Source organism: Vanessa cardui, chromosome 7 (assembly GCF_905220365.1).
Source record: "Vanessa cardui chromosome 7, ilVanCard2.1, whole genome shotgun sequence".
NCBI classification, from domain to species: domain Eukaryota; kingdom Metazoa; phylum Arthropoda; class Insecta; order Lepidoptera; family Nymphalidae; genus Vanessa; species Vanessa cardui.
In genome coordinates, this window is record NC_061129.1 from 11,299,774 (window position 1) to 11,309,773 (window position 10,000).

Consider the following 10,000-nt stretch of genomic DNA (forward strand, 5'->3'; position numbering starts at 1 on the left):
AAATAAATTTTTCTTCATGTAGTTTGTAATTAATCTAAGAGATGGAGTTCAAATTCATTAGTAATGTTAAAATTCAATTGAAAAAAATGGCATAATTATTTAATTTAATCTTATTTTTAACAAATTTAGTATGTTTCGATGGCGTTTGCATAAAGCCACATAAATAAAAAAAAAATGATTAAATTTGCTAATTTTTATAAATCTGGATATGTTTTTTGGTTACATAAACGATTTAAAGTTACTTCGATGATATCGATTTGATTATATTGCCTTGCAGTTGTTATTATTATTATTAATATTGACTGTTCGTGGAGATTTGCATTTAATTGTCGTCTTACCTTGAGACGTTGTTAAAAATTTATAAGGTTGGTAGTCGTTTATTATAAGACATTTATATTTAAAAAACTTTAATTACAATTTGATATATTCATATTGCAATTTTGCAAAAAAAACATATGAAATTTAAAATACCTAACTAAATACCAAAGTGCAACCATGATAATTATTGTGATTTTATCTATATGACCTTTAAAATGTTGCCTGTTATATAGTTGCAAATTAACAAAATTAATTACTGTTAACGTTTTTTATTTTTATAGCGTCTATTGAATGTTTATTAAATAGATTTTATGAAATATATAACCTTTAAATTATTCTTATTCAATACCACACGAAGGCCAATAAGATCATATAATTCACGCTCAATTGATGTGGCTCGTTGGTCTAGGGGTATGATTCTCGCTTTGGGTGCGAGAGGTCCCGGGTTCAAATCCCGGACGAGCCCATCTTTTTATTCTTGCCGTCTAAGTTTTATATTTATATTTTTCTCTTTTTTTGTTTTAGGTATTTAAATACATTTTATCTTTACTCTTGGTGAAAATTATAGTTTTAATGAGTTTGTTATATAAATTCTATGTCTCTATGTCTGACTACATTTTTAAGAAGTTATTCAAATTATTTTTACTTATTATCTGAATACTTTTATATATTTGAGTACACATCATATTTACGGTTATGGATACAAGAAAAACCCAGGTACATACGTATGTTCTTGTTTTGATAAAAAAATTCCTGCACTGAAACTGTACATTTTATTCTCATCAACAAATAAAAGATTTAATTTGGTATTAGAATTCTGAAGGTAATTTGGCAAAACTGTTTAATAAAATTAAACCTTATATATGTATACCTACGCCTATTCTTGAGTCTCTCTGCAGACTCTGACTCTCTTGAGACTCTGTCTGCAATCTTTACCGCGTAATGATCTATTTAATTTATTTTACTTCAATAAAATAGTAGTACCAAATTTATTTTTTGGTTCATATTTAATAAAGTGTGTTATTGAAATGAAGTTGTGTATAGACTGTCAAATATAAGTTGGCGTTCCTATGGCAGCACCTGCTACACCTTTGTTTTGCCACTTTTTTGTTTATTTTGCCAATATGTCCCTAGAAAATAATTCTCTACGTCTCATTTTTAATAGATTTTGGGTAAGTTTTCTTAATAGAAGTAAATAAAACAAATAAGTTATTAAATGAACAAAAAAAAATAGTACATGTTTTTGCCACACGCCAACTTACACTTGACGCGCTATATAAACTCGGCAGTAGATCTCTCTGTCTTCCATGTTATATATATGGCGAGTTAAGTTTAGCTAATCATGCGATCAGTTCTACATGTTTTTTTTGCTTGTGTGCAGTACTGGTTACAGTTCTTCTGATAACAAAATTGTTATCTTCACGACTCACATACATTCATGTCATACAATTTGGAAAATTTTGCATGAGCAAATATTTATTCAAACGTGGATGAAACATCGAGCACAGCTGTTTTTTTTTTATATTGAAAGTAAATTTACGTAGAATTAAAACAGGCAATGGTCGTAATTATTTTATTTCTACAAGTGACATACTTTTATTTACAAACAAAGACCTTTCTATGTAGCTTCTACGAATCATTAGCTGCGAACCAATATCAATAAGTCTACTGAGAGCCCTGGGACATTATGGCTCTGTTTTAACTTCGCGACACGTTCGACCTACTGGCAATTGTAAGACATATTTGCATACTTTAATAAAACTTGATTAAATTATATTAAATATATTACAAAGATTAAAATGTTGTATATATACGGAAATAATATATAATTCTTATACATAATAGATGAATAACATGTTACTTACATCGTTTTTCGTTTCTACATATAAATATATATAATTATTTTTTAATTTGGAAGTAATTAGTTAATAAATTGTAATTACTATAGCTTATCCTTTATAATATTTTAATTGATATTTTATTATTAAAACAGATTCAATTTATATTTTTTTAATGAAAAAAAGGACAATAAAACATAATAAATAGTTTTTTCACTGTTATATTGATCTCGTAAGTACTTACGCCGAAATTAGAATTGCTAACAATATTATTACCTTTTCGGTTTGTCTGTAGCCGTGTAATAAATAACGAGACGTCTGGCACGAGATAATATACCTCTCAAAGTTCTTTGCACGTTTTCGTTCCACTTACAAACTGAGATGTGTTTCCATCTATGAGATTACACGATATTCAATTTCAAATTAAAACTTTATGGTACACATTCATGCGGAGAGAGGCGCTATGAGCTAAATCAAAAAGACAGTTTTTTCTTAATTCAGCGTATGAAATTTTCTAATGTTTAATCATTCAACAAATCATCCAAATTCATATTGGCTTAAATAATTTTCATTTTTATTATTGTAATTACTTAAAAACGAAGAGTTATTAAATTATATATCGGGCAAAAGAAACTTCGCAAAAGATTGATTTCTGATAAAATCAATTGTTTTTAAGATTAGGCAAAACATGATAATAGTGTCCATAAAGTTTAAACGTTTACGATGCTATCAACATAAAATGCTAATATAACTCGATTTTTTTCTGATTCAGAAATTAGATCTTCTATATAGAGTAGTAGAGACTATTTTTGTGTGAGATTATTTTTAGTTATGTATTCAGTACGTGTCATCTGGTGATCCTAAGAAATAAATAGATAAGGCATGATTTCAATTCAACAAAAGTTATAAAATAATTAATCATTCTATAAAAACGCCTGAGTTTTGAATTATATTTGATTTTAGTTGAGTACTCCTGCTCTAATAATAGGACACATTCTATAACAATATAAATAAAATGAAATAATTAAAAACGTTACTAATTTTTGTTCATGTATTCGTTCCGATTTTTTTAGTTACTTAGCATATTAAAAAATTATTAAACAATTTGTCATCGTTCATGATTAATTCAAAATTATAACAAAATAATTTAATATAAAATGCCTAAATATAAATTTAAGGTTTACGTATCATTGATTCTCTAAACATAGCTGTGCATTTTATTATCTAATCTTTGCTGTTGTGGCTTCATATTTGCACTACTCTATAATAGATGGAGCTGTAATTTCGTTCACTCTTTGTATCCATACTTTTAGATTATGTAATAAATTAAATTATTGTTCCTTTCAAGATTTAAAGTAAAAAAAAAATATATGGAAATAAAAAACATACCTCAAATATATTTTATTATAACAGCTATGTTAGTTGTTGTATCTAATCAACTTTTTCGACGATCTGTCCAAGCGGCTCGTTGGTCTAGGGGTATGATTTTCGCTTAGGGTGCGAGAGGTCCCGGGTTCAAATCCCGGACGAGCCCAATTTCTTTTTTAGTTTTCTTTTTCTTATTTCTTATCTTTAGTTCTAAACTGTTGAAAGATTTTTTTTCTTTTCTACTGTTTGTCATCTATATATTTTTAATATCGTAGAAATAGTTGGTATCAAATACCACATGGATACTAAAAATATATTTGAAATACTTGTAGGTTATTAAGACGTCATCATCGGCTCGGAGCTAAAGCGAGCAATGTTATAATTGAAAACATAACTTATTAGGGTCACACTTATATGTATGTTTTTAAAACATACAATTGAAATCTATCAAAGTTTAACCATCATTAATTTCAATATATTTAGCGTCACCAGTGTAGGGTTACTGATTTCTTTGAAGGCAAGACCTTAGTAAATAGACGAGGGAACACTAAGGTATACGAGCCCTTTCTCTCCGATCGTTTCCCCCGGCAGGTTGGGAATAATTAAAGAGCCTCCAGCCCTAGCTGTGCGCTAGCCCTAGCTCAAATGTCTCCACAAAGGGAGCTGAATGCGCCGCGGGTGAAAAGGATTGCCCGCTATTTACACAGCGCTTTCCTTGCACGAATTCACATCTTGGAAAATTTTAAATCCTCGTAAACTGGCGAGGACATTTCGAGGCGGCTTCCTGATTAAAAATGTACCTCGCAAAGATTTATATTTTGAATTGATGTTCGTACTTTTCCTTTTCTCTTCATATACGTATGTATATATATAATTTTATTGTTGGTGTGTTAGTATATTAAACTTATAATTTTGATTAAAATTAGTTATAAAATGACGCTTATTTTCTGTTAAACGTATACATTTTTCAATAGAATACGTATCAGGCTAATAGTCGCTTTAGCTCTCTACATCGTCTATCTTTTTCAAGATACATTTCTCAGTTTTTTTTTTGTATAAATTATCGTCATTCGCTCGTTTCCCGTTCCATTCATTTATTTAGGGTCGGTGCAATGCATAAACTGCACGAAAAAATGATTTGGCAGACTTTATGCCAACCCTCCTTTGGAATACTTTTACTCGTAGATTAGTTCCCTGCCACTAAACAGTGCTGATGGTTGAGGCGCTTATGTGCTCGATTGGATATGTTTAAAAGAACCATTAATCAGCTCTTTACATCACAAGCTGACTCGGTTAGGGACTATTCTATTCGATCGGATTATTACTGTATTTAATAATAAAAAAAAAAGAAACTGGTGCAAATTATACCAAAAAAATTATCTCTATATAAAATTAAATGTGTTGTAACGTTGTTCTTAACTTTTTTTGTCATTGTCTAGATATGTTTATATAAAAACTAATAAAATTCTTTTTCTGAGAATAGTAGAGATAGTGAACATTTTTCTACTCTCCCTGACACCTGGCGACGGATATAAATAACCCCTCGAGACGATACATTTACTATAGCGAATCTCATTACTACGAGTGCACTATTTGCGGAGTACGTTTAATTCTAACATCCGCTGTTTTTAACAGACGATGCTCGTTTAAAAAAAAAAATTTCATAATATTGCAATCGGCTTGGCTGTTTCCAGTGGTGTCGCTACATGGATAAAGGTGCTTTGCATTGAAAAATAAAATAGTTCTACTTCTAATAATTACATTTTGTAAAAACTAAAAGGTCTTTACGCATCAGTGAATGTGTTACTAACGATATTCGTTTGCCCAGTTCTATTACTCTTGAAACAATAATTAATATATGTCAATAATATACGTCTAGTCATCATTTGATATGACTATGATGGGAATATAATCTCGTTTCATAAATAAGTAATTGCTTTGGCCACGGTGAACAGAACCGTTTCCCCTACGATAGCTACCGAACTATTTCTATAGATACAGCTTATGTGAGCTGTATTGAAAGTTCTGTAAAAATCGGAAAAAAGGCATCCTATAGTCCATTTATTAGAAAATACTATAACCTAATCAATAAACAGAACATAAAATGGATCATTGAAATTATATTTATTGAAAGATTTTCCTTTGCTTATAATATTAATGCGGGAAAAAATGAATTAAGATACAGACATATATCAGAAATATGAACTACCCCTTGTCAATGCGCTATTGATTTTGGGAACTAATAAAATAGTATATCGTTTGCGCCTGTTTTTATTGCCTCATTTCAAACCAAAACAATCATAATACTATGTATTGATTTATGGCCGTAAAATATCGTCCGATTGAGTTCTGAAATAAATGGGCTAGCTTGGTGTGACCACCAAGTGTATAAGTATCTAAATTTTACTTTATAATCTTGTACAATACACATACAGCATCCGGGTTCGTCGTCTCTCGGGTCGCATGGCGAATACCTAATTATGCCGAAATATACTTTTATCATTATAACGGGTGTTTAGTACGTATGTATGTACGGACTGTTTTAAATAAACTGCGAATTGTGTATTATTTTACCCATAGGCCATTTTCCATGTAAATTTCTAGTACATGATTGTAGCCGCAAACAAAGCTGTGGTCTACCACGCTTTTAGTCAGTTTATATAAATATGAGTTAAAGTATCCACTTTTTATATACATGAACATATAAATTTATTACACTTACTAATCCTTCCGAAGCTTGCGTCATCTTGCCTTGATATTCCTAGGGAATTCGTATTGGCTGATCGTTAACTGCTTATTATGCTGGTCAAATAATGACTATATTTTTAAATTAATTTGAAGTTTATATGGACCCTTATTATAAATTTATGCTATACTTTAAAAACTTTCTACTTATGTTTAGACTCGTGGAAGTTATCGTAGAGGAATCCAACACTTATTTTACTTTTTTTTAATTATTCATTGAATCCTTAACGTAGTCTTTATGTTTATGTTCGTCAATTAAACTCAGCTCGTGTAGGTATTATATTGAGCACAAATCGTGGCATCGATTTTAGTCCAATTTCGTCCGTCGCATAATTGCATAATGGAGTTTCTGCTATTTTTGTATTTATTGTTAAAACTGTCTTTTGCGGGAGTGTAGTGATAGTCAGAGAACATGCAGAAAATTTTTGCTAAAGAGAAAACCTGAAAATCATATTATGGCAAGACAGTCGGAGCTTTAATCGATGAAGGAGTCTACTGCTAGCATAATAATGTTTGTTTTTATGAACTCCATTTGTATAGACGTTCTAGACTATAGTAAAATGATTTATTTTATAGCTCATTGCCGACCGTGGAACGTTTGAGACGCACCCAACTTTACGCTTGCAAATGTCAGTGCCGTGAACTTTAGATGGACGCTGGCATTATTTCAGTAATATACAAATATAAACCGTATAACTTTTCCAGAGACATGCACTCAAGGGTGTCTTAAAATAATTCTATTTATGTATTTGATGATCAAGACTATTTCTTGAATCATGAAAACCTGTAAATGCCTCATTGCTGGGCGAAGGTCTTCTTTTCTGGTATGGATAGGGTTTGAAGGGCATGTTATCCTACGCATTGATAAGTAATATGAGCATGATATGAGTTAACGTGCAGAATATTAACGTGAAAAAAGTATTGGTGTTTGTCTGAATTTGTAGCAGCGATTTTCAGTTCCAATTGCTATCCACTATGGCAACCCACAGTGGCCATTCTGGGATTGACTCCTCCCTTTTTCCATTGGAGCCCGAAACGTCTTGTTACGTCACTGTTCTGTACTCCCATCTCGAGATGAAACTTTTTCTTGCTTCCAAATATAATATACTTATATTCGTATTTATACTTTTTACAATGAGATCTGACCCATTCGTTACCTATTCAAATAGTGAAAATAGTAATTAGACGTACTTTAACAGTAAAACTCGTATCTTATTTTAGATAAAGAAAGAAAATATTCGAAGCTGAGTATTTCAAGAGCTATATAATACTCTCCGTAAACCCGCCCTCGTTGTTGGAACGCGTCGAAATGACCGTGTTAGGGATGTTCGGAAATAAGTAGGTATAAGTTTCGGAGCTGCAATATTATTTTTTACTTTATCTATATTACGTAGTAAAGAAGGGTCTTATGTTTAAAAGTAAATCACGCTTGATTTATTGGGCGATCCCAAAAGCAATAAGCCGTTAGGAAGAAAACGCAAAACTATTAAAATACCAATCCTTGAAGTCTGTTCCTTTATAATCCGAACATTTGTATGTTTTTATTATGTGTATTGATTTTTTTATGATATGATTCAATTACCATGTAATCGTGATATGCGTGCCTGATCTTTAGATATACCCGATTTTGTACTCACCGTTATTATTTATTTAATAAAACATACTAATAGGGTAGGGTAGATTAATGTATAGACCGTATAAATATAAACAACTTTTTATACTGCAAAATAGTAGAGCCACCAGTAGCGCTATTCTGTATGAATAAACTCGACACTCATCGAACGTGAAATGTCAGAGTGATATGTGATAGTCTATTTGCCTGTAAGAATTCACTTCGTATTGCGAGATGCGAAGTGAACTGCAAATCGGATTGTGGAGCGTGATACCGTGACAGGAATAAAGTTTCTGATTTGTAATATTTGTTAGATGACATCGTGTAATAAAAAAAACCTTTTTACTTGGTACAGTGTAATCTATACATATAATAAAATTGGAGTGTCTGTTTGTAATATAAAAATAGCCCCTTTTTACTCAATGTATATTGTGTATTTAACACGGTACATATACCATAATAACGTTTTTTTACAATTTTTGTTTGTCTGTCTATCTGTTTCGGCTAATCTCTGGAACGGCTGGACCGATTTTGAAGGGACTTTCAACGGCAGATAACTGATATAATAAGGGGTAAGAGGAGGAGGTCGCGGGCACAGCTATTGTTTTATAAACGATATAATATACGAATATATAATACGAATATATTTAGAACCTTTGAACAAAGTCTACAACGTCGGTTAAATTATAAATTACAATGTTGGAAATAATTTTATTTGAATATTCATTTCAACATTAATTTAAATCGATATGTTTTATTACTAGTGCTAGGAGTCATTCAAGTTTTGCTTATTATGACGTAAGTTTTGTGAATAAAATTATCGTAAAAAATGATATTTTACGATTCTTACAATGTTCAACTTTTGTATTACCTAACGTGGTTATAAAAATCCATGTATATAATAATTTTACTACTACTATGTGACTATGCAATATGTACAAAAACTTCATTGTATAAATATCGAGCTTAGAATATTATGATTTATTTTTTAGACTGTCAACATTTAAAATTATGCATGTAATGTTGTAGGTATTTACTATCGCATTTTAGTTATCTATAGTAACTGTAATTATTTATGTAATTAATTTATATGATGAAACAAAAGTGATAATATTCCAAAATATTCAATGCGTCAATCATACATGATCAGAAACGAACTGGAAAATGCAAAAATAATAATTATTAGACTTTCAAGAGAAAGTGTAGTTCCATATTTAAAATGTAAACAACTATCCTATTGTTTTATTTTTAAAACGCTATTTATAAAAGACCGTTGTTAAAAATGAGGTCAATTGGACAAACTGTCGATTGAAGTCGGAATGCTCGTGGCTGCTTCCTAATCAAACTCATCTCTTTTTTCTTTTATTGTACAAATGAGATGCTCTTCATTTCTATCGGCACCGGTACTATAGATAGCTTAGTAAAATTGCTTCTTTTTTATCAATATATATATAAAAGTTTAATACTTTTATTTATCTGTCCGATATAATAAGATCTTCGACACTTACTACTAATTCTCATAGTTTACAAGTGTAAACATCTTACGAGATGTTTCAAATATAAATTGTATGTAACGTGTGCTTGAATTGTGTAAAAACACGAAATACATTTATCATACAAACTGCTGTAAATCGTACTACTTTAAGACATCATTGTTCCTGTTTAAAAGTTTCTGGACGCAATGATAAACCAGAAGATCTTATTTCAGACCTTGACCATTGTTAACGTACTGTAACGTAGTAGGACATCATGGTGCCAGTCTGGACGGGTACCACCTACTCACTAATTATTTTATTGGCAATTAGTAAAGTACTTGGAATGTGTTCCGGTTTGAAGGGTAAGCGAGACGTGTGTAATTAAAGTCACAAGGGATTTAACATCTTACATATCATGGTGGTCTTCGCTGTACTTAACGGTTTCAGAACTGGAACACTTTAGAAGTTAACGAAGGTGTTCACTTAACATTACCTATTCTTCAAGAAAAAAATTCAGTGCAGTCTCGTACCTAACTTGAAATAAAATAAAGTCCAAAATTTAAAAATTATTAAAGTTTTATCTGGTTTAAAATTAATTCCTTAGTAGTTGTACCTTAATAAGGATATCTCTAAAATAATAAACA

At 30.6% G+C, this 10,000-nt stretch overlaps 1 protein-coding gene and 2 non-coding genes across 3 annotated transcripts in view; all 3 read left to right on the top strand.

The window, feature by feature from the left end:
• LOC124530782 (mitoguardin) overlaps positions 1–10,000 on the top strand; it is a 50,617-nt gene that overhangs the window by 1,184 nt on the left and 39,433 nt on the right. The gene's annotated exons all lie outside the window — the stretch shown is intronic.
• On the top strand, positions 713–784 carry Trnap-ugg. The gene has a single exon. It is a non-coding gene; the product is annotated as a tRNA-Pro (tRNA).
• Positions 3,619–3,690, top strand: Trnap-agg. The gene has a single exon. It is a non-coding gene; the product is annotated as a tRNA-Pro (tRNA).